General features: G+C 41.3%; 1 protein-coding gene across 1 annotated transcript in view; it reads left to right on the top strand.

Annotated features, from left to right (window-relative positions):
* The first annotated feature begins 541 nt into the window (after positions 1-541).
* The window catches only part of HIVEP3 (HIVEP zinc finger 3), a 470,759-nt gene continuing 445,428 nt past the window's right edge, over positions 542-25,872 (top strand). The window contains exon 1 of the mRNA XM_075997106.1: positions 542-683. The gene's annotated coding sequence lies outside the window, so the exon portion shown is untranslated. The remainder of the gene's footprint in view (positions 684-25,872) is intronic.

Here is a 25,872-nt window from a genome sequence, read left to right as displayed (position 1 = left end):
GATCGGCACAACCCCAACGCCGTGGATCTCGTATCTCGCTTCCCACCCGGAACCTCCGCACAGCCTCCGCACCTGCTGCGCGCGCGGATCGGTGCGCGGATAAAGCACCCCGGGCAGGTCAGAGCTGGGCCCCGGCCGACTGGCTCGTGCTCTGATGCAGTTCCCGGTTTTGGGTCTCCTCGAGTTAGAGCCCGGCCCTTTCAGGTTTGGTTTCTCACGCAGGTTCGCTCACAGGTGACCAAGGACGGTTCACCGCGGAGTGTGACTCTGAACCCTCGCTCCTCGGTGGCGGCACCCGCGGTGGGGGCCAGGAACGCTCGCGCCCAGCGTAACTGCTACCCTCCGCGGTCACCGCGCACGCGCCACCTCCCTGCCAAGGAGGGGGCGGGGAGTGGGCGGGGCTGGCATCTCCGGGGCCAATCGGAGGCGAGCGCCCCCGCCCTCCGTGCCGGTGGACCGAGCCTGACCCCGGCGGTGGGCGGAGGAGGCGGGGCCAGCCGCGCGGCCGCGGAGGGGGCGGGGCCCGGCGCCTGGAGGCGGGGCCAGGGGCTGTCAGTCCCGCGCCTGCCGCCGCCGCCGCGGCTCCGTGCACGCTGTGGCCCGGGTGGCTGCCAGCGCTGCCGCCCGCTGCCCGCCGCCCCGGCATCCCGAGCCGCCTCCCGCCGTCCCCGCCCGGCGCGCAGGTAAGGCCGGCCGCGGCTGCCGAGCCATCGCGCCCCCCTCCTTGGGATCGGTCCGCCGCTCGGGCGCCCTCTCCGGGCTGTGTCAGCGCCGCAGCTCCCCTTGCCGCCCGGGGGCGGTCCCGGGGGGCGGGACGACGGTCCTCCCCATCCCCCCCACACCTCCGGCCGCCGCGCCTGTCGCCGGGTCTCCGGGCCGGCCTCCTCATCCCTGGCGTGGGCAGCTGGTTCTGAGCCCCTCCTCCCGGGCCGGTTACACAATCTCTGGGACTCGGGGCGGGGGTCCCCTTCCCAGTCCCGGCCCCACACCTGTCCCCGCCACGCGCTCCCAGGCGGAGGGCAGAGACCCAGCGTGACCGCGGGGCCGGGAAAGTTTCACTTTGTGGGCCGGGTTTGTTGACATCCGAGAGATGCGGGCAGATGGAGGCTGAGCGGCGGAGATGCGCCTGGCGAGCAGCGTTCCCTTTGCCCTGGGGTGGCCCTGGTCCAGGCTTCCCTTCCAGAAGTCCTGCCGAGAGCCCTGCTCTGGGGCCAGAGGCTGCTGCAGGGCGCACGGGTCTCTCGGCTTCTACGTTAGAGCCCTGGATTGCAGCAATCTGAGGACAACTCAGTCTCTCACTCTTCCCCCCTTTCTTAATTTAGCATTGGCATTTAGACCAGGTAGGTGAATTTACTTAGCGTTTTCCTGACACCTTGTATTTGTGAGATGCTTTGCCATCCCTGATTAGTTAATTAACAAGGTGGGAAAGCAAAATAGATCCTGAAACGCATGGCTAGTGCCTTTAGTCTAGCAAGCCTGAGAACCACTGAGAGCTTGCGGCTCTGGTTGCGTTGGGAAATGCTTTTGGCCAAGGTGCTGTGGGGAGAGCTGTTTGATGTCTTGTGGTTGCTTGAGGAGGCTTTGCTAATAATGGCAAGGCTTTCTCTGCCTTTCCCTGGCTGTGCTGTTTATTGAGGGTTTCCAATCTATGGCGGGTTATTTGATTTTTTTCACTTAAGCAGAGGAGGAATTAGAAGTGTTGCTGATGAAACAGTTAAGGAAAACCCTGAGGTTCAAGTAAGTTTGGATACTTTGCTTTGCCAGGTTACTCCTCGTATGCCGAAAACCTCGGCTCTTCCTGTTCTCTCCCCATCTTTCCAGTAGGACTGTATCCAACTGGGTTGGCATTACTGGTGCCTCATTTAGTCTGAAGACCTCTTGCTACCTGTGGTTTACAGTCCTGCCTAGGGACATCCTCTAAGAGTGGGCTTAATTAGCACTTTTATCTGCCCATTAAGCAATACAGCTTGAAATCTCTTATAATCAGGTGCTGTTATAGTGTTGAGTCTTTAATAGTATGATTCATTTTAATACTGTTTCTATAATAATCTTTCTATTAGTATGCCAGTTCTGCAATACCAGTACTTTTAGTATGGAAGCAGCAATTTACTAGAAATATTATCATGGCAAAACAATTCTCTAACAGATCTGCAGCCCACTTTACTTGGATAATTACTGCTAGAGGCTGTGAAGGTGTTTTTTTAAAAATTTTTATTCTTTGGTGAAGTCAGCGTTACAGTGCCTTTGATCTATGAGGTCTTTATGAGGTCATTCCTCCCTTCAGTCATTGTATCACTTAAATATTTTTTGGACTGATATTGTATGAGTTTTCCTCCATGCTGATTTCTTTTTAGGCAAAGTTTGGTGCTAACAAGATTTAGTTTTGATTTGCCACCCTGCACTTCAAAAAGGAAGATATTTATTGTACGTTGGGGGGTTATATTAGAGATATTATTATTATGATGATAGAATGTTTTATCAGCATATGTACTGTTTTGAGTGCTTCACAGATATTAAGTTATCTAATTCTCAGTTCTTTCTCTCTCCCTATAAGGAAGGTACTATTATTACCCCACATTTCAGATGGCGAAATTGAGGCCCAGTTGTTTGACTCAGGTCACACAGTTAAGTAAATGACAGCCAAATTCTAACCTATGCAGCCTGAGTTCAAAGTCCAAGTCCTTAACCACTGTACCATCCTGCTTCTGCAGATTATTCCTTCAACAAGCAGTTATTTCTATCTGCGATCTGTCCAACATTATATGCTGCACCGTAGGGAGAAGAGCACTTTACAGTGTAAAACCACACATTGGTTTAGGAGTTCTTGCTCTGGTCTTAATTCTCCCACTAGCTAATCTGTGATTTTGAGCAAGGAACCAGATGTCCCTACCTTTCGTTTCCTCCTTGGTGGAATAACAACAGTTGAAGCAGATGAAGGAACTAGGCTTACCACCCTAGGGAGCTGGAGAGACAAGTCCATGCATGTAAGAATTAAATGCCCTTCTTTTTAAGACCCAGAATAAGACCAAGTGTCAAATGCATGGTGTGTGCATATGTGTCATGGAAAAGGACTAGAAGAACATACACTCTACTGCTACCAGTGGCTACCCATGGGAATGCAATGGTGGAGAAATTTCACCTTACAGACTCTAGTATTATTTTATTTTGTTGCAGCAATTATTACTTTTGTAATTAAAAAAAAAAAAGATACCCAAAAATGAAATCATCCTATGGAAGTGGGTTAACCACATGCAGGACCATGTGAGGAGCATTTTGGGAGGACCGTGTGGCATCACTTTGCAGGAAGCTTAAGGTCAGATGATGGCAGCACCTGCATGGCAGACCGAGGAGTTCCCAGAAGCATAGCAAGTCAGGGTTGAAAGGAAACTTAAAAAGTCATTTAGTTTAACTCCTTCTTCCCCCTTTTCCTTCCACCATCTATTCAGCGGACAAATCTTCCTGTCCCAATTAATGCTCATGCTGGTCCTGCTTGGACACCTCCAGGGTCAGACACTTGGTGTGCTTCACTAACTGTGTACCAAGGAAGATAGGATTGTCTCTGGCCGTAGGGAATGGAAAACCACAGAAGGATTCTGGGTCATTCTAGCTTGTGCTCTTGAAAGACTATCCATTGTCAGTGTGAAACCTGGATTAGAGGGGAAATGCTAAACCAGGGAGACCAGTTAGGAGGCGATAGCCAGAATCTTGGATGAGATGATCCAGAATGAGACAGGTAGTGGCATGGAATGGGGCCAGGAAGGAATGGACCCCAACCCCATACCCAAAGATTGCCTGCCCACAAACAACAGAGAGAGGAAGCAAGTCAGCATCTCCTGGTGGGTGTGGAAGGGCGGAGGCCTGGGAGAGCCACTGGCTGGAGATGGGAAGTTCAGTGGGGTGGGGAGGACAGTTTTGTGTGTCTTTAGGGAATAATATATTCCCTAAAGCTGTATGATATAATAGAGGTGGCTAATATAAGGCCTCTGCAGATCAGAAAAAAGATTCTTTCTTCTCAAGAAGGGAGTGTACCACTTAAATATAGCAGGAAACTCCCTCTGCCTAACAAAGAAAAATAACAATATTTCCCTGTGGGTGTTGCAGCCTCTGACACTGGCTCTTTTAAACTCCTGTTGCGCTTCTTAGTCAAGTTGGGAACCTGGTATTCTTCTTGCCTCAGAGGTGGAGGAGGTGGCAGTGAGATGAGAACCTGCACTACAGCATCTTCCCAACTCAAGTCTTCTAGGTGGAATTAGAGCTGGGAGCTCTAGGAAGGGAGCAGTTGTGCGTGAAAGGACGCTGCGTTCACGTGGTTACACGGAGATGGGTCCTGGTGTGACTGTCTGGAGTTGGACCAGGAGGACACATTGGTGATGCTTTCTTCTGATTTTTTGGGAAGTGTTCTTTTGGGGGATTCTGTTCTCCAGTGATACCTATCAAATATGTTCCAGAGAGCCAGTGCAGGTCATAGGGAGTGCGGAGAAAGTCACTGGGAGTCTTTTTTCTTTCCAGTTTAAACACAGATTGTGTGCTGCTCGAAGCAGGCTTAGGGTAAAATGTTTTGATTACCACATTTATTGGAAAATAGGATAATTTGGAGGAAACAAATAAGATTTACACAGGAAACCACAAAGACAGGGAAAATACACTTGCAAGTATTATTATAGAAATTCACTTTTCTCTTGTTACTTTATGTGTTTCTGGCTTAAGATGCAGCATTTCTTAAATATTTACATTTACAGATTTATAAGTTGAAATACATAGTCTAATAATTTATATGGAAATAAATTGTCTAATTTTTTTGTTTGTTTGCTCTAGGACAATTTTGGTCTTGGTTATTCAATATCTTTGAGACTACTTGTTCTCAATCGGGAGTGAGTTTGCCCTGCAGGGAACACTTGGCAACGCCTGGTTGTCATAACTGGGGGGTGAGGTGTGTGGTACTGGCATCTGGTGGGTAGAGACTAGGGCTGCTGCTGACCATCCCATAATACACAGCCCCACCCCCCATAACAAAGAATTATTCAGCCTCAATCTTAAGAGTGTTGAAGTTGGAAAACTTCACTTTAGGTAATCATAAAAAATTCTTATTAGATGCAAATTGGAGGTTAAAGGGAAGAGGAAGAGGAAGAAAATATAAAATGTTTCTTGATCCCTACAAAGTGATAACTATACTCTCACATCTGACATCTAGGAGGAGAAACAACTAAACAAGCCACTGGAACACAGGCATTTGTCTGCCACCCAGGAGCTATTTCAATAACTGGATTGCTCAACACAGTAGTTTGGAAGAGGAAGTAGAGGCCCTTGGAGTGGGAAGAGGTTGTAGGGGTAATTTGAGGAGTCAGAAGGGTTTATAGGCCAAGAAGGGAAGCTGGGTACTGCCAGAATAATTTTGAAAAGTTCTAGGGAGTTTTTCCAAGGCTATGTTTTTTGAGGACATTGAGTAGTGCTTAGAAGATACAATCTCCAGTCTGGGGGCACAGAACCCTCTGAACCCTTGGCTATTGATGTGAGAGTCTGAGCACTTCCCAGATTTTTCTGTGTCCAGACACAGAGCAGAGAGTAAAGAACACTTGGTTTTGTTTTCAGGTTATATCTGTGCCCTCTACCTACCTCCCTTTGGAAACTTTTTTATTGTGGAAAAATTTAAACATATACAAAAATTAAGAACACAGTAGTATACCAAACACCTATTTACCCAATGCCTGTCTTCAGTGGTAGTCAACTCCTGGCTGATGTTGCTTTATACCCCATCTTAGACATACCCGCATGTTTTTAAAATCTAGAAAATAACATCAATACTAGCAGTGAAGGAAGTAAGTGGTTTTCCAATGCTTGGGCCTCTCTGGAGGGAAACTGGTAATGGACATGCATGATTAGAAGAGCCATGAGGGCCTGAGAAATAGGAATAGGCCCAGGCGAATCTGCGATGGGGGAGCTCAGCTCTTCTTGGTGGGAAAGTACAGGTGACCAGAGACTCATTTCTTTCTTTTTAAACCTCCTGTGTAAAGAAGGAGCCTACCTAGAGTTCTCTGCTGGTAGAAACATGTTTTGGGTATGACCCATAGAGGGTTCTTTCAGTTCCTGGAGGGAGCATGGTTTGCACATTTCCTTTTGGGATGACCTCTTTCCTGTTCCATGACCCTCTAGGTGTGCACTGTGTGGTGTAAAGCCACATGTCCCTTGTAGCCTCTGTCTCAGACCCAATGGCTCTTTGCACAGAGTGACTCCTCCCTAAGAAGCACAGAGCAGGGTGGAGTGGGAGAGAGGGGCATTGTTTCCAGTGGTTGTGGAATGCCCTCTTGAAGCAGTTGCTCCCCTGCATTTGTTAGGGGATGGAGGACTCCACTGAGGGGGGACAGCACTGCAGTCTACACTTTGCAAACAGGCCTTTCTTTTCCCAGCTGTATCTCCCTGAGCTACAGGATTAATATTTTTAGTCCATTGGAGAATTGACATGCCTTTACTTGATTCAATGTTGTGTTGTAATATACATACAAGAAATGGCTTCAAGAGTTGAGAGAGTTCTTGAATAATCAGATAATTAATACCTATGAATTTTAATTAGTGCTGGTTTCTACAAACTTAGACATTCTGGACTAGGTTCACAGCCAACTACATTGATGTGAAGAGCTGTGCCCTTGAAGAGCTGTATTTCCCATCCTTATTCTATTTATTAAATGCATTTTTACCTTCTCCTTATTCCACAAAGAGGTGTGGGTGGCCTTAGCTTATTATGAACATGTGGTATCACAATTATAGGCTTGCAAGTCTCATGCCTTTCTTTGGTGAGGGCAGCTTCTAGTCTATTAATAGTAGTTGTTATCCACTCTGTGCCTCTGTTGTGTGCCAGGCCCTTTACTTACATTAACCCTGTTACCAAGAACCTTTCTAGATAGGAATTAGCATTCTTATTAGCAGATAAGGAAACTGAGGTTTGGAGAGGTTAAGAAATGCTAGGGGGTAGCACTGGGTTTCAACCCAGACTTGTTTGGTTCCAGAGCCCAAAATGCTTTCCAATATCCCTCTGTCTCTCATGGTTAAAGTCAGTTGGAGCTTGTACCCGGATTTGGTGGAGAAGATGGGGGCAGGAACTGTGGAAGGGGACTGAGAATTCTGGTGACTCCAGCTAACAAAAATCTTCACACTGAGCCCCGTGGGAAACATTGCTTTTTGAGTGTGATAAATTACCTGTGTCCTATTTTTGAGCTGACTATATAAAACAGAAGTTGCACACTGTTAGCCCTGAGCCGAATTTGGTCAGCAGATGTATATTATTTGGTCTGCATAGTGTTTTCGTTTTTAAAAATTGGATTAGTTGTCATCATTTAAAAGTGGGAGACTTCACACTAAAATATGGGTTTCTGGCTTCTCTTGAACCATCAGAAGATCTGGCAACACTGACCTCACCTTCCCTCTGGCAATAGTTAGTTACTGAGCTGCCCTGTTTGGATACAGTGAGGACTCCTGAGTTTACCGTATTCCCCACCCTGCCCTCTTCACCCATTTATATCACCTGCCAGGACTTGAGGCGTTCAAGTTAGAGCCACCCTTGCAGAATTGATGTACATTCTCTGTCAGTGTCAGGGATGTATTAGAGAAGACTTGTTTGGTATCTTAATTAAAGATCCTCAGCACTTTTATTCCCTTTGTAGAGAGCCTGGGGAGGGCGACTCTACGTGGCATGTGACTAGACCAGGCATGCTCACATTCCCTCCCCCAACCAGCAGTGGTTAACTGGACTCTGGATGGGTTTTGGACTAAGGAAGAACAATCGGATTTGGGATTTGGACACTGAATCGGTGAGCTGAGGAGCCTCAGGCAGGAAGGATTTATAGACTCAGGCTGAAAATGATGACCTTGGAAAAGTAGAATAGTGAGCAAAGAAGCCAGATGGTGAGGAAGTGAGAGACCATGTGGCAGCAGAGGGAAAGGAGCCTCCTGGTCCCTCCTTCTACTGTACTTCCTGCAATTGGCTTCCTCTGTCCACAGCATTCATTCCTTGTGGTATTTATTGAGTGCTTACTATAATGCCAGGCACCGTTCTAGATGCTTGTGATACATCAATGAACAAAATCAAAGTTCCTGTTCTTATAGAGCTTGTATTTTGGTGGAAGAAAACAGACAACTCCAAATAGAAAAAGCAAATAAAAATAAAATATTTAAGGTGGTAGTAAGAACCAGGAAGAACAATAAAGCTGAGTAAGGAGACAGGGAGTGGCTGTATAGGAGTAGTGATGTTATGTTAGAAGGTTGTTCTGTCGCTGTGATAGGGGAAGAAGCGAGCCTTTGGGTTGTCAGAACAGCTCATCCAGAAGACTATCCTGGACATGCCCCACTCCCTTGCCAAGAGGAATCTCATGCAAATAATATAGCCATTCAGGAAAACTCAGCTCACTCCATAGTAATGAAGAAAGGAAATGGTAGATTTCTATTTCTGATAATGGTAGGCTATGCTATTTGAACCAAGGTTCCACTGAAAATATTAAAATGTTGGATACGTTTTTTAAATTGAAAAATTTAATTTTGATTTTCTTAAAAGCACTAAGGAACTGAGAAGATAATAAGGAACTATCAGGCCCAAATTTATGGTCAAGCGGGAACCTGGAGTGATGTATAAAACTCTAGAACATCTAAGTTGCTTTTGACCTTAGAACATTTGTTGATCCTAATAAATCCAGACTTTAGTTTTGGCAGCCTTGTAGACAAAGCGTTTTTGTCAAGTACATGCCTTGCTTAAGGTGAGGAGTCTCATAGAAGACCATTTCCACACAAAGCTGGGACCATTGAGGGCAAAGGTGAACAGGATTAAAATTATGTCTCCCCAGCCCTCAGGGACAGCAGGGAAGGTTGCCCTGGTACTGAGCAGAGCAAGAGAACAAGGGAACAATAAGTTGTGGTCACTGGACAGCCTTTTCCAGGATTTTGAGGATGGTTTTTCTATATATCACCTCAATTTCTGAGAATCTCAAGTCAATAAACTGGTTTAAGGTAGCTCCAGGTTGGTATTCCCTAACCACCCCTCAGACACCTGGCAGAATAAAAGGGGAATTTTCTCTGTAGGAAGGCACTCTCTTCCTGATTTTTAAGAGAAAGTGAGCAGTACGATGAGAAATAACACAGCACAGGGGAAACAAAACATGATGAGAGAAACAGCAGAAGCAATGAATAGAAAACAAAACAAAACTCATATTCTTTATGTAATTTAAGTATAGAGACAAAAAGCTATGCTATGTTCATAGAAATAAAGGCATGCGTGTAAATATCTTTAGGGAATGAGTAACAGTTAAAAGTGGCTTGGCAGATTTCAAAAAGACCAAACAGAACTTCTTAGGAATAAAAATACAGAACTGAAGTTTAAAAACTTAATGGTTTACTATAAGACAGCACATTAGACAAAATCAAAAACAGATTAGTGGATTAGAGGGTAAGACAGAAGAAGTTATCCAGAGATACCTCACAGGGAGATAAAAAGACAGAAAATATGAAAGAGAGGTTAAAAGACATAGAGGATAGAGTGAGAAGATCTAACATGCATTTGATTGGAAAGGAGAGGAAAGAGAGAATGGGGCAGAAGCAACTATTCAAGGAGATAGTGATTGAGATTTTTTCAGAATTGATAAAATTTGTTAAGCTAAAAATTCATAAGCAGAGTACTGAAGGCAAAGAGAAAATTCTAAAAGCAACTGGAAAAAAAAGACATATTACCTTGGAAAGAAAGTTTACGTACTTCTCAGCAGCAACAGTGGAATCCAGAGGACAGAGGGATAATATCTGTATGAAATAGCTGACAACATTGCATTCTATATACAGAGAAAATACCTTTCAAGAATAATGACAAAATAAAAACATTTTCATATAAACAAGAATGTGTAGTTTACCACCATTTTAGTGAGTTTGCCTCACTAAAGGCAATCTTAATTGATATATTAATACTAGGTAGAAGGAAAGTGATTCCAGATGGGAAAAGCTGAGAGACAATAAGGAATACAGGATTTTATAAAGAGGTCAATATGCATGTAAATGTAGATGAACAATGAAGTATAAAACAAAATTTGAATATCTCCTGGGCTAAAATATTTAGAATTAAAAGTAAGACAGCAATAGCATATAAGTTAAGAAAGGGGGTAAAAGGAATGAAGAGGACCCTGGAAGGAGAGCAAAGATAATGTTTATCTTCAGGCTGCTAAGTCAACAATGTATGTTGTAATTTCTAGAATAACCACAAAAGAGTAGAAGCAGAATATTTAACATCACAGCTAGTTCAAGAAGACTTATCTATAACATAAGGCTACAAAAAGAGTGAACATAAATGGATGGAAAAATTTATACTGTCAAGTAATAAGCAAAGTATCAGATAAAGTAGAGATTATGGTTAAAAGCATTACTAGGGATAAAAAGTTGTTTTCACCAGGAAAATATTACAGTTTGAAATTTGTATGCACCTAACAGCTGTGTAATATATAAAGAAAAAATGACAGAACTACAAATAAGAATAGAAATATTTATGGTCATATCTATTTTATTTTTATTATTTATTTATTTATTTGATAGAGTCTCACTCTATTGCCTGGGCTAGAGTGCCGTGGTGTCAGCCTAGCTCACAGCAACCTCAGACTCCTGGGCTCAAGCGATCCTCCTTCCTCAGCCTCCCAAGTAGCTGGGACTACAGGCACGCGCCACCACACCCGGCTAATATTTTTTCTATTTTTAGTTGTTTGGCTAATTTCTTTCTATTTATAGTAGAGACGAGTAGAGGTCTCGCTCTTGCTCAGGCTGGTTTCAAACTCCTGAGCTCAAGCAATCCTCCCGCCTCAGCCTCTCAAAGTGCTAGGATTACAGGCATGAGCCACCTCGCCTGGCCCTGATCATATCTATTTTAAATGAGAATAGCTAAGATATTTTAAAGAAGAAGAACTAACTCAAAGGACTTGCTCTGTGGATATCATGTCCTATAAAGCTATTGAAATGACAACAGCATCGTGTTGATCCAAGGATAAACAAATAGTCCAACAGAACAAAATAAAAAGCCCAGAAACACTCATTTACATTTGTGGAATCTGGTTATATTGCAAAGGAGGCACCAAAGTGACTTCCTTTGCAATATAAAGGGTGAACTTTCCAAAAATGGCACTAGGAATATTATCATGGATATGATATGAAAAAAATGAAATTTGACTGTCACTTGACACAATGCATAAAAATCAATTTCTAGGGGATTTAAAACTTAAACATGAAAGGAAAAACTGTGAAGATTCTGAATGAGAATATATGCATGATCTCTGCAGATCAGAAGAACATCTTAAATATGATGCAAAAAAGGATTGATAAAATTAATTACATTAAAATTAAGAATTTATTTTAATCAAAAATTACTATGAAAAGAATAGAGTAAGAAGTTACAACACTGTCAAAGAATTTGTAAGCTTCATGAGGACAGGGATTGTGTCCATTTTATTCATCACTGTATCCCAGCACCTTCCACAGTGCCTAAAACCAAAGCTCTAGCACCCAGGGTACTATATACTAAGTACTTCTAAGCATTCCTAAATGACAGGTACTCACCTGCAGAGAAGACTGCACATCGTAAACCAGAAACATTATTTTATTGCCTTCTTCTTTTGCCATTCATTCCTTAGAGAAAAAAGAAGAGAGAAATAGAGGTGGTAGCTTAATCAGGCAATTGTTAAAAATATTTATTCAGTGTAGAAACTATGTGTTTAGGATTGGGCAGGTTGCTGAGAAGAATATATAGAAATATGAAGCAAAAGCCTCTTTCCAAAGGAGTTTACAGTCTACTTGGAAGATTATAACAAATAGAAAAAAATACTTGACAAATCTGGGCCATTTAAAAAACTGTTATTTGTGCTGTAGCAGTACATAGGAGGGCAGAGACACCACTTCCAGGTGTGGCAATTGGGAAAGATACCATGGAGGAGGAAAGATTTGACCTATGTATTGAAGGAGGGTGCATTTATGGATAGGAAGAGAGAAAGGAAGAAAGCATTTCATAGGAGGGGTGAAGATGAAGCATTCTTTGTAGCAAAGAAAAATTTATAGGAACAGAACAATCTGACCAGAGTGGAAGGAGACAGATTAGAAGTATAGATTCTATCTTAATTTTGTTATTGACTCAATAACTGTTCAGAAGCAGGTTGTTTAATTTTTATGACTTTGTGTGTGTTTCTCCTGAAATTGATTTTTAGTTTTATTCCACTGTGGTCTAAGAAGATACATGGTATGATTTTGATTTTTTTGAATTCGTTAAGACATGTTTTGTGGCATAATATATGATCAATCTTGGAGAACGTCCCATGGGCTGACGAGAAGAATGTTTATTCAGTAGCTTTTGGGTACAATGTTCTGTAAATATCTGTTAGGTCCATTTGTTCTAGAGTCCCATTTAAGTCTGGTATTTCTTTATTTGTCCAGCTTTGTCAGTGGGGAGTTGAAGTCCCTGGCAATTATGATGCTACTATTTATCTCTTTACTTAGATCTAGTAGAATTTGCTTTATGAATCTGGGAGCTCCTGTGTTAGGTGCATATATATTTATGATTGTTATGTCTTCTTGTTGAATTGCTCCCTTTACCATTGTATAATGATCATCTTTGTCTTTCTTTACCATTGTTGATTTAAAGTCAACTTTAATTGAAATGAGAATAGCTATACTTGCTCTCTTTTGGTTTCCATTTGTGTGGAATATTTTTTTCCATCTCTTCACCTTGAGTCTGTGTAGTCCTTGTGGATTAGATGTGTTTCCTGGACACAGCAGATACTTGGGTTGTGTTTTTTCATCCGTTAAGCCAGCCTATGTCTTCTTAAATTTTTTATTTTTTGAGACAGAGTCTCACTCTGTTGCCCAGGCTAGAGTGCCGTAGTGTCAGCCAAGTTCACAGCAACCTCAAACTCCTGGGCTCAAGCAATCCTTCTGCCTCAGACTCCCAAGTAGCTGGGATTACAGGCATGCACCACCATGCCCGGCTAATTTTTTCCATATATTTTTTAGTTGGCCAATTAATTTCTATTTTTAGTAGAGACAGGGTCTCGCTCTTGCTCAGGCTGATTTTGGACTCCTGACCTTGAGCAATCCTCTAGCCTAAGCCTCCCAGAGTGCTAGGATTAGAGGCGTGAGCCACTGCACCTGCCCCCCCAGCCTATGTCTTTTAAGTGGGACATTCAGACCATTCACTTTATTCTATCACTCTATTGAGTGATAGAATTGATATGTGGGATGCTATACTGTTCATCATGTTGGGTAGTACCTTATTGCTTTGTTTTCCCTCTTGAGCTATTGTTTTATATGATCTGTGAGCTTTAGCTTTTGGGTGATTTTACACTGATGGGTATACATTGTGCTGGTCCATGTATAATGCAGTTCTGAGTATTTCCTGCAGGGTAGGTCTGGTCGTGACAAATTCCCTCAGTGTTTGCTTATCTGGAAATGTCTTTATTTTTTCTCCCTCCTATATGAAACTTAGTTTCGCAGGATACAGAATTATAGGCTGGAAGTTGTTCTGCTTAAGAAGACTGAAGATGGGCCCCAATCCCTTCTGGCTTAGTAAAGTCTCTGCTGAGAAGTCTGCAGTTAGCCTGATAGATTTTCCTTTGTAAGTTACTTGATGTTTTCGCCTCATAACTTGTAGGAGTTCCTCCTTCATGTTGACTTTGGCTAGTCTGGAGGTCAAATTATTGCTTTTCATTGACATATGATCTTGTATCTAGAAAATCCCAAAGACTCAACCCAGAGACTCCTGGAATTGATAAATAAATTCAGCAAAGTCTCAGGTTACAAAATCAATATACACAAGTCAGTAGCATTTCTATATACCAATAACAGTCAAGCTGAGAGTCAAATCAAAGACTTGATACCATTCACAGTAGGTACAAAGAAAATAAAATACTTAGGAATATACTCAACCAGGGAGGTAAAAGATCTCCACAAGGTAAAAGATCTCTACAGAACACTGATGAAAGCACTAGCAGGTGACACAAACAAACAAAAAAACATATCATCCTTATGGATTGGTAGAATCACCATTATTAAAATGTCCATATTGCCCAAAGTGGTTTGCAGATTCAGTGGAATCCCTATCAAAATACCAATGTCATATTTCAAAGATCTAGAAAAAATAATTCTATGCTTCATTTAGAACCAAAAAAGAGCCTAAATAGCCAGAGAAATCTTAAGCAAAAAGAACAAATCTAGAGGCATCACAATAGTGACCAAAACAGCATTGTATTGGTACAAAAATAGAGACATAGACCAATGGAACAGAACAGAGAACCCAGATATAAAGCCATCGACCTATCACAAAATGATCTTTGACAAAGCGGACTATAACATTCACTGGGGAAAAGAAGCCCTATTCAATAAATGGTGCTGGGAAAATTGGATAGCCACATGCAGAAGAATGAAGCAGCACTCCTATCTCTCACCACTTACAATAATTAATTCAAGATGAGTAAAAGACTTAAATGTAAGACATGAAACCATAAAAATTCTAGAAGGCCGGGCGCGGTGGCTCACGCCTGTAATCCTAGCTCTCTGGGAGGCCGAGGCGGGCGGATTGCTCGAGGTCAGGAGTTCGAAACCAGCCTGAGCAAGAGCGAGACCCCGTCTCTACTATAAATAGAAAGAAACTAATTGGCCAACTAATATATATAGAAAAAATTAGCCGGGCATGGTGGCACATGCCTGTAGTCCCAGCTACTTGGGAGGCTGAGACAGAAGGATCGCTTGAGCCCAGGAGTTTGAGGTTGCTGTGAGCTAGGCTGATGCCACGGCACTCACTCTAGCCTGGGCAACAAAGTGAGACTCTGTCTCAAAAAAAAAAAAAAAAAAAAAAAAAAATTCTAGAAGAAAACATAGGAAAAGCTCTTCTAGACATCAGCTTAGGCAAAGAATTTATGACTAAAACCCCAAAGGCAATTATATCAACAACAAAAATAAATAAATGGGACTTGATTAAATTAAAAACCTTCTGCACAGCAAAGGAAATAATTGACAGAGCAAATAGACCACCTACAGAATGGGAGAAAATATTCACAAACTATACATCCAATGAAGGACTAATATCCAGAATCTACAAACAACTCAAATCAGCAAGGAAAAAAACAAACAATCCTGTTAAAAAGTGGGCAAAAGACATGAACAGAAGCTTTTCAAAAGAAGATAGGCAAATGGCCAACAAACATGAAAAAATGCTCAATGTCCCTAATCATCAGGGAAATGCAAATTAAAACCATAATGAGATGTTACCTTACCCCCATCAGAATGGCAGTTATTAAAAAGTCAAAAACAATAGATGCTGGCATGGATGCAGAGCGAAAGGAGCACTGTTGATGGGACTGCAAATTAGTACAACCTCTATGGAAAACAGTATGAACATTCCCCAAGAACTAAAAGCAGACCTACTATTCAATCCAGCAATCCAACTGCTGGGTATCTACCCAAAGAAGTCATTTTATCAAAAAGACACCTGCGCTTACATGTTTATTGCAGCACCATTCACAATTGCAAAGATGTGGAATCAATCTAAGTGCCCGTCAATTCATGAGTGGATTAACAAAATAGGGGTGTGTGTGTGTATGCATATACACATATATACATATATGTATAGACATGTGTATGGACATACATACGTGTCTATACACACACACACACCATGGAATACTACTCTGCCACAAAAAAGAAATGAACTGATGTTTTTTGCAGCAATTTGGATGGAATTGGAGATCATTATCCTAAGTGAAGTATTTCAAGAATGGAAAAACAAACACCACGTGTACTCTCTAATAACTTGGAACTATTTGATGGGCACACATGGGCACAGAGAGAAGTAAAAGTCATTAGAAATCAAGAAGGGTGGGGAGGAGAGGAGGAGTAAAAACCTACCTAACAGGTACAATGAACACTGTTCAGGTGAGGGGCACACTGATAGCCCTGACTTAAGCATTAAAAAAACTATCCATGTAACAAAAACATTTGTACCCTCTTAATATTTTGAAATAACAAATAAAAGAAGTATAGATCCTTTAGGAATAAATATAAATGAACAGCTGGGAAATTTATGAGACAGAATAATAGTGATGTAAACATGAAAGCCTTCCTTGTTATGAAAAATGTATTCATAGGTAAAGTGAGTAAACCAGTTTGGTGTCACAGAGGGATTTTGCTGCCCAGCAGCATCCACTCTTCTCCTGGTCTTGGACCCCCAGCCTTGTTGTTATTACCTGGAACCAAAAAGGAAGCCACCGTGGACGAGACCACAGCAGAGAAATGAAAGAAACTGCATCCAGGTGACACCACTCGCACCAAACCTGGTTCCCTGGGTTTTCTTTCATTGCATGTGCCAGTTTGAATGGGGTTTGTCATTTGGAAATGAAAGAATCAAAACTGACAAAGAAGAGACAGAAAGATAAGGCACGTGGAGTGGAGGATTCAGAAACAGACTGCTATACATGGGAGCTTCACCTCACTGGACATTCCCCAGTCTTTGCTCTTGATTTCTTCCCTACTTCTAAAGTTGGAGTATCACAGGGCTCGGGCCTTGGCCCTCTTGTCCTTTCCTAGATGAAGTATCCAGTATTGTGGTATAAAATATCTATTTGCACATGACTCCTAGGTTTTTATCTCCAGTTTTCATCATTCTTCTGAGATTTGGATCCATACATTCACTTGTCCGCTTAGATTCTCCACTTGTGTATCTAAGAGGATCTGAAATTTAACACATCCTACACCAAACTCCTGATTTCCAGCCCCTTATTGTCAATTGGCTCCTTTCCCAGGATTCTCAGGCTCACAAAATGACCCCATCATCTACCCAGTTTCCTAGGCCAAAAACCTAGGAGTTATCTTCTGAGTCTTATCTTTCCTATAACTCCCACGTTTAGGCCATCAGCAAGTCCTGTTGACTCTACCTTGCCAAACAGCCTGGATCTGACCACTTCTCCTGTGTCCACATAACGAGGTAAGTAGGTATGTAGGTTCCCAACATAATCCAAGCCAGCACCATCTCTTGTTTGGAGTATTACAATAGATTCCTAACTGACCTCTCAATTTCCTTTTTTGCCCTCTTACAGTCTATTCTGCACAGATTAGAGCGGTCTTTTAAAACATGAATCGGGTCATGTTACTTGACTGTTTAAAGCCAGTGTTTTTGTGTTACATTTTGAATACTCCAAATCATTACCATGGTCTACAGGACCCTAAATAATCTGACCCCTGCCCAGATTTCTAATTCATCTCTGCTTCTCTTGCACTCACTCATTCTGCTGCAGTCACACTGGCCTCTCCACTCTTCTTACAACATGCCAAGTACACGTTTACCATAGGGCTTCTACACTCCTTCCCTCAAAGTAGTCTTCTCTGAATGTTGTTTGTAAAATGGTCCTCCACTTTCTTTTGCCAAGACCCTATCCTGCTTTGTTCTTTAGAACATTTATCACTATCTTGTTTATTGTCTGCTGTCTTCATTAAATGAAAGCTCCATGAAACAGGAATGTTGTCCTAGCACTGGAATAACACCTAGCTCATAGTTTGAGCCAACACATATGTTTGAATGACTGATTAAGTGAAATTTATATATGATAGCAGTAGCATATCATATCATTTGTAAGAGATTATGCAATGACTGGTTTTAAGCAAACTGGTAAGACATTTAAGGAGAAGATGTGTCCTTAATAAGAGGATATTATGAACAGTTTTGTGCCAACATATTTTACAATTTAGATGCAATAAACAAATTGCTTGAAAACCTGATATAATAAAACTAGCACAAGAAGAAATAGAAAATCCGATTTAAGGTATCTCTAGTGAAGAATCGAATTCATTATTAAAGGCCTTCCTATCAAACAGCAGACAAATTCTCTAGGCCCAGATGGTTTCCTCATTAAAGTCTTCCAAACATTTAAGAGAAATATTAACATTAATCTTATGTACTCTTCCAGAGTTTAGAAAAAGAAGTAACTTTTCTCAGCTCATTCTGAAGAAGAAAACATTATACGAAAACCTACCAAGGACATACAAAAAAAGAAAATTTAAGACCCAGCTCTCTCATGGATACAGATGCAGAAATGCTAAACAAAATATAATCAAAATGAATTCAGTGATACATAAAAAATATAGCCAATCATAACCAAGTGGGATAGGCTTTAGAAATTCAAGAGTAGCTTAACTATTTGAAAATAAATCAAGATAATTCCCTACAGTAACAGAATAAAGGAAGAAAAATGTACAGTCACATGCACACAAAGGATTTGATAAAATTCAGTATTGATTCATGATTTTAAAAAGTCCTTAGCAAAGGAAATTCCTTAATCTGATAATGAGTACCTAAGAGTATCTTAAAGTAAGCATCATACTGCGAAATACTGGAAGTCTTCTCCCTGAGATGTCTACTAGCACCATTTCTATTTGACATTGTATTAGAAGTCCTAGCCATCGAGCAAGGCTGGAAAAAGAAATGAAAAGCATATGGATTGGAAAGTAAGAGATAAAACTGTCATTATTGATAGGAAACATCATTGTATATATAGAAAAGCCAAAAGAATCTATAGATAAACTATTAGAATTAATCAGTAAATTTAAGCAGTGTTGCTGGATACCAGGTCAAATATCAAAACCAACTGTACTTCTATATATTAGCAACAAAAAAATTGAAAGTGAAATTTTAAAACAGTACTATTTACAATAGCCTCAGAAGATACTAAATTCATAGAAATAAATGTAGTAGAGATGTAAGATTTTTACACTGAAAACAAGAAGACGTACTGAGAAAAATTAAAGAAGACCTGAGTAGATGGAGAGATATACCATGTTCATAGACTGGAGGAGTCAACATTGTAAAGATGCCAATTTTACCCAACTTAATCTGTATATTATGTAAGCCATTCAGTATTCCAGCAGATGTTTTTAAATGGACATCAACACACTGATTATAAAACTTGTATGGAAAGGAAAAGGGCTAAGATTAGCCAAGGTAATCATGAAGAATAAGAAGAAAGCTGAGAGAATCTATATCCCCAGATGTTTAGCCTTATTATAAAGCTATAGTAATTAAGTTAGTGTAGGTGTGGTATTTGTGCCAGAATAGACAAATGGCCCTGGTGGAAAGAAAATATAATTTTCCTCAATCCCCATGAGTTCTTAGTTGGGACAGATTAACAAGATAAAAACAAACAAGTTTATTAATGCATGCAACATACATCACATGAGAGAGACTTTAATGAAAAGTAGCTCAAAGCAGTGGCTTAGAACTCTGGGTTATATAGCATCTCCAAAAAAGAACAATAAATTTGTTGAAAAATGAAAGGACAGAGGAAATAATTTTAGGCTTCCAAGGGCGGGAAACTATGAGAAGGTAAAGACATGGAGGCAACTAATGGAGGAAGGTTTGTTTGCAGAGTCCTCTGGTGCTGTCCCGGGGCTGATGAGAGTCTAGAGTTCTCTCCAGTAAAGGAGAATTTATATCCTGCCTGTAGGCAAAAAGTGAGATAGGGAGGGCTTTTTCTCTGCTACTGCTGCTTAATTGCCCTTAGTTAAAAAATAATTTCTATGTCAAAGAGGCAAATTTTAGGGTGACATATTCTTGATTCCTTAAACCCAGTGGAACTGTAGAAAGAGATCTTCACATGATTACTTGAATTATGACAAAGGTGACACTAAAGTGCAGTAGAGACAGGATGTCTTTTCAGTAAATAGTGGTTTTTTTGTTCAATTGAATGTCCATATGGAAAACATGAATCTTCCTCAGGCCGTTCACAAAAATCAATTCCAGCTGCATTGTAGATCCACATATATGAAGGTAAGACAATAAAAACTCTTAGAAGAAAACATAAGAGAATATCTATACAACCTTAGAATAGGGAAACATTTCTTAAATAGGACACAAAAAGACTGACTTTTAAGGAAAATGTTGATAAGCTAGATTAGACTAAAATCAAGAACTTCTAATCATCAAAAGACACCATTAAGAGGATGAGTAGGCAAGCCCAGAATAGTAGAAGATATTGTAAATTAGTACAAATCAATGAGAGAAAGGCAAGTAACCCAATAGAAAAATGGATAAAAATCTTGATACTTTACACAGAGGATGTTCAAATAGCCAATAACTATATTAGAAGTTATTCAATTGTACTATTTCTCAGAGAAATGCAAATTAAAACTATAATAAAATATCTATATACTCCAGAATGGGCTAAAATTAGAAAGTCAGTAAATACCAAGTGTTGGCAAGAACATGGAACAATTGGACTCTTATTGGTAGAAGTGTACACTGGCACAACTATTATGGAAAACTGTTTGGCTGTTATCTATTAAAGCTGAAAATACCCCAAATTCCACTGCTACGTATATACCCAACAGAATTGTACATATATGTTTACCAAAATGCATATATAAGAATGTACATAGCATTCATATTATTCATAATAGCCTCAAACTGGAAGGAACCCAAATGTCCAAAGACAGAAGAATGGAAAGGTAAATCATAGTATATGGACTACATACAGTAATGACTAAATATCTGTAATTACATTCAAAAACCATGAATGAATGTCACAAGCATATTGCTGAGAAAAAGAAGCCAAACATCCCGACAGGCAGAACTAATCTCTGGTGATATAAATCAGGTGGTGCTTACCTGAGGGAAGTAATGACTAAGGGGGGAAATTAAGGGGATTCTAGGGCTTGAAATCATGTTCTATTTCTTGATCTGGGTGGTGTGGTTGCAGGGGTGGGAGGGTGTTATTTTGTGAAAATTCATCAAGCTGTATATTTATGTTTTGTGTCCTTTTCTGTATGTATCTTGTACTTCATTAAAATTTTTATTTAAAAATACCCGAATCCTTACTTTGGTTCTTAAACCAAAGTAAGTTACAGCTAGATTCTATATTTAAATATAAAATGAAAGGTCCATAATTAAATATGAGCAAACATTTATATAATCTTAGAACCATGAATTGGACTACATAAAATTGAACATTTCTTTGAGAAGCAAAATTAAAATTGTCATAAAATCAAAAGATAAATATCAACCTGAGGATAATATTAGTAAAATAATAATACATCATGTGTTGCCAATCAGATCATCGAATATTAAAAGATCAATAATGCCCAGTGTTGTTAAGGTTTGGTGAAAGGGTACTCATACCTTATTGTTGGCATTGTCTATTTCTACAGTATTTTTGGAAGAGTTTGGCAACATTCTTTAAAATTTAAAATGTGCATCCTATTTGACCTAATAATATATTTCCAGGAATTTTATCTCAGGAAATATTTGCACACATAGATATATCAGGATAGTCATTAAAGCATTTTTATAATATTAAAACTGGAAATACTTTGTCTATTCATGGAGTACTGATTAAATAAGGTACACTCTATTTAATAAAGTATGCTATGGGAGAAAGAATAAGGTTGACCTATGTCAATCAAATCATGGCCAGGAGACATTGATTGCTAAATGAAAGAGTAAGTTGATGAACATTTGTGTAGTGTGATCTCATTTAAAGAAATGTATATTTCATTAGAAAATTCTGGGGACAATATTAACAATGATGTGAGATTATGAGAAATTTCATTTTCTACATCATCTGAGTTTTTTTTTTAACAGTAACGAACGTATTACTTTTTAAAGCCGAAAAACAGTGAAAATAAAAATTACATAAAAGCAAAATAAAATTATTCATACAGAATGATCCCATATAATTAAAAATATAATGTACATGGATTAAAATGAGTCAGAACTACACCAAAATGTCAACACTGGCTATCTCTTGGGGGGATTGCTAACGATTTTAAATGTATTTTTATATTTCTTTGTATTTTCCAACTTCCCTACAATGATGATTTACTAATCAGAAGATACTAAGTAGGACTATAAAATGCTGTCTGTGTTTTACCAGCTCCAGGATAAGGATCAAACCTCTAACGAAGGTGTTTCTTCCCCACCCTTCCTGCACCTCTGTTCACCTTTACCTGCTGCTCGTCTTCCACATGCACCCTGCATTTCATTTTTATACAGACACTTTCTCACTGGAGACCATTTAAACAATATAGAGCATGTAGAGAGAATACGTGGAAGCCCGGTCTTTTCCTGTATGTGCGCTACATACGCATGTCCATGGTATAAGTACACTCTTTTTTTAAATGTAAATGGGATGCTTGCGCCCTGCATCTTAACCACATTCCATCACTTGCTCTTCCTTGAACTGTTGCTGCTGTCTCAGCCCCACATGACTAGCCAAAAGCCCCTATTCCCTTTCCTCCAAAAGGCAACCAGCACTTACAGCAGTAATTATTTGCTGTTTTTCCTAAGGACTTCCGATGGGAGACATCCAAAGGGACAAAGCATGAAAGGAAAGGAGACATAGCCGTGGCCACACAGGCAGGCGAAGGATGATGGGGAAGGTGGCAGGATACTATTTTCAGTTATTTACTGAGATTTTTGTCCTTTTTTTTAGTTTCTTTTAGTCATGGGACGTGCCCTGCCCAGGCAGCTAGGGCATTGCACCACGTTCATTGCCTCAGGGGACAAGCGACATGGCAGACTTCAGCAATCAATGCTTGGCATTTGATTTGCCCAAGCCTGGTCCTCATGGGGCCCCAAAGGACTCAATGCATAGGCAAAAGGTTTAGGATGATGCCCGATGAGTAAGAGAAGGCTTCTTTAGCACCTGTCAGCCCCTCTTCCCAACGGAGGTGATGGTGCCCTAGGTCAGGACAGAGGGGACTTGGAGGGGAAGGAGGAAAGGCAGATGTTTGTGGCCCCTGGGGAGGCAGGCTGTGCTCTGTGTCTATACTGAATCCGAAGGGCAGTGACTATGCAAACCCCTCACCGGTCTGGGGAGCTAGGGAGCAGAGGAAACCTGTTCCCCTGTATTTAGGCAAAGCCCAGAGGCTTTGGCACGCTCTGAGCAAGGCCCTGGAATTTAAACTTTACTCTAAGGAGCTGGGGCTGGAGGGGAGACCTTGTCTTGCATGGAATTAATCTCTGCCAAATGGTGGAGAGAGTTGAATTGTAAATTGGATTATTAGAGATCAAAAAATTTGCATTTCTTACATACCCCAGTTTGAAAACTGAGAACAGTCCCCGTAACAAATTGAAGAGAAGAGTTATGGTTTTATTTCGTTGCTTTGGTGCTGGTCGGCTTTTGATGTGGCTGGCCCTGTGCCCCAGGATTTTCGTACGTGTGACATGGGAAGCTATCTCACTTTCTCCCTGGCTTTGCTGCTTTGTGGAGCTGTGACCACCAGCAGCGGGGACATTGGAGGCAAGCGCAGGCCTGGCAGTCACAGATGTGTTTGCCATCTCATCTTTATGGGAGCAGAGTAGAGAAAGATGAAAACCACAGAGGAAGCCTTTTGGGGCACGACTGTACAGGAACCCGGCCTGGAATGCACTCAGTCGATGCCGAGTAATCCAAGAGATGCAAATAAAAACCAACAAGGAACCCGTTCCTAGCTTGTAAAATTGAGGGAAAATGCTTGTCACAGCCTTGCATTCCTTCAAGGGCTGGTTAAGTCATTTTCAGACCTAAATATATCATTGATTCATAGAATTCAGTGTGGATTTTAGAAATCACCTGGCAACTTGTCTAGAAAGTTGAGTGTCTAGAAAGTTCTCTGAAGTAGGTGTTGAAACACAACACACTGATGGAAGTGAGAGGGCAGAATGGTGGCGTCACTGGATCTACAACAGAGGACGCTGTTTCTTCATGGTGGTTCTAGGTGCTCTGCGGAGCTCAGGGTGCAGATGTTTTTGGTTGGCCCAGCGTTCTTTGTGCTATGTGGACCCACCATCATTAAAGACCTTTGCCACCAGTCCTAATGATCTCATCCCTCTCCTCTTTCTCTGCCTTTTCCCTTCTGCTCTCCTGCGTGTGCTGTGCACACCCTCTGACTTCCTTGCTCTGTGCTGGCCTGTTGACTTTCTCCTCCTCCCTGCACTCTCGCCCCGCTTGCCCTTGGTCTTTTCCTTTCCTTGTGAAATGTGCATCCTTGCTCCAGCGCAGCTCTGTTGTTAGTTCTGTGGCACGCTTTTTCCTTTCCACCTCACCGACTGCACCAGCTGGGGAGGAACATGCATCTGCTCTTCAGGAAATGCTCTCCTCTGGGTGGAAAAGGACCGGCTTCCTGGCAGGGCCAAAATGAACATCTTTCTCTGCTGAAAACAAAACAAAACCCCTTTATCTGTGGAACTTCCTGTTTCCTCCACTGAAAGCTGTGCTTCTCAAACATGGGGCATTATGCCAGGGCCACATGAAATCATAGGATAAGCTGGGTGCATCTTCCTAGATGTTACTGGAAACTTTGGGGGAAAATTGTTTTGAGTTTTTCTTCCTCATAAAAGCTACTGCCACACATGGAGAGATGGATATTATGGAGGGACGTAAAATTCATGAGGCATTCAAAGATTAAACAGGAGATGTAACATTTCTTGTTTCTGGTGATCTGGTAAACTGCTTTGGGTTATGTCTGCAGAATTCCTGGGGTATCATTGCACCTCTCTGCTGTTAGGAAGAACCAAAATAGAGACTTCTGAGCAGCACCTAGGACGTTCCCTGTAAGTGGAAGACTGCCACAGGTTTGACCCAGCAAATTTGGCACCTTGGGCTGACATAATGAAGTTGGACAAATTCTTGAAATATTAATAGAGGTTTCTTTCTTCCCCACCCCTTAAACATTTCCTTATGGTCCTCCTCCTATTCTGTTATTAGTTTATTGCTGGGAGCATTTGGATTGTTATAGTGGGAATGTAAAGATAAAGAAAGAGGGTTCCTATTGAGATTTCAGATATCTATATTTTCAAATTCCCAGCAGAAACAAGCAGTATTTTTCATTTGGAAGAGTTTGGGTTTGAATATCAAAAGCAAATCTTTGAAGGAATCAAGGTGTTATAGGTTGAATTGGGTCCCTCCACAAACTCCCAGTACCTCAGAATGTGACCTTATTAGGAGACAGGGTCTTTATTTACAGTGGTAATCAAATTAAAATGAGGTCATTAGGGTGGGCCCCAATCCAATACTACTGGTGTGTTTATAAAAAGTAGAAATTTGGACACAGACACGAATAGAAGGAAGACAGTATGAAGAGACAGGGAGAAGGCGGCTGTCTACAAGCCAAGGAGAAAGGCCTGGAACAGATCCTTCCTTCAGCCCTCAGAAGGAACAAACCTTGCCAACACCTTGATCTCGGACTTTAGCTTCCAGAAATGTAGACAATAAATTTTTGTTGTTTAAGCCACCCTGTTTATGGCAGCCCTAGCAAACTAATACACAAGGCATTTTATGCCATAAACAACAGATTGGAAATATCATGTTTCATCAGATCTAAAGTCTTGGTCTGTTAAGGTTGCTGTAACAATATACCATAGACTGGGTGGTTTAAACAACAGACATTTATTTCACAAGGCTGGGAAGTCCGAGAGCAGGTGCCAGCATGGTTGGGTTCTAGTGAGGGCCTCTTCCTAGCTTACAGGCAGCATGGTACAGCAGCAGCCAAAGTACAAAAGGACCGGGTAGCCTGTCTAGGTTTGAGGCTAGAAAGTAGCACAGGACAGCACCCCAACCCCCTGATGCTAAAGATAATTTCGAAATAGCAAAGAAGGAGGTGGGGAAGGAGAGATTGAGAGTGAGTGAGTCAGTGAACCCAAAGGAGCTCATAGTTGAGATTAAAAGGCTGCAGATGACCCCTCTGTCCTGATGCTTGGAGGCCAACAATAGGACCATGACATCAGTAAAGGATTTGGTGGGGACAGAGGGGCAATGACGAACCATCAGGTGGGAAGAAAACTGCTGAGGGCGGCCAGGGCAGGCACCATGTCCTCAGGTGCCTGAGCGACTTAGAACTCTTGCAAGCAATAGTGGT

This window comes from Microcebus murinus, chromosome 2 (genome assembly GCF_040939455.1).
Source record: "Microcebus murinus isolate Inina chromosome 2, M.murinus_Inina_mat1.0, whole genome shotgun sequence".
Lineage (NCBI taxonomy): Eukaryota > Metazoa > Chordata > Mammalia > Primates > Cheirogaleidae > Microcebus > Microcebus murinus.
The sequence above is the reverse complement of the archived record's forward strand: the minus strand, read 5'-3'. Positions and strand labels throughout refer to the sequence as shown.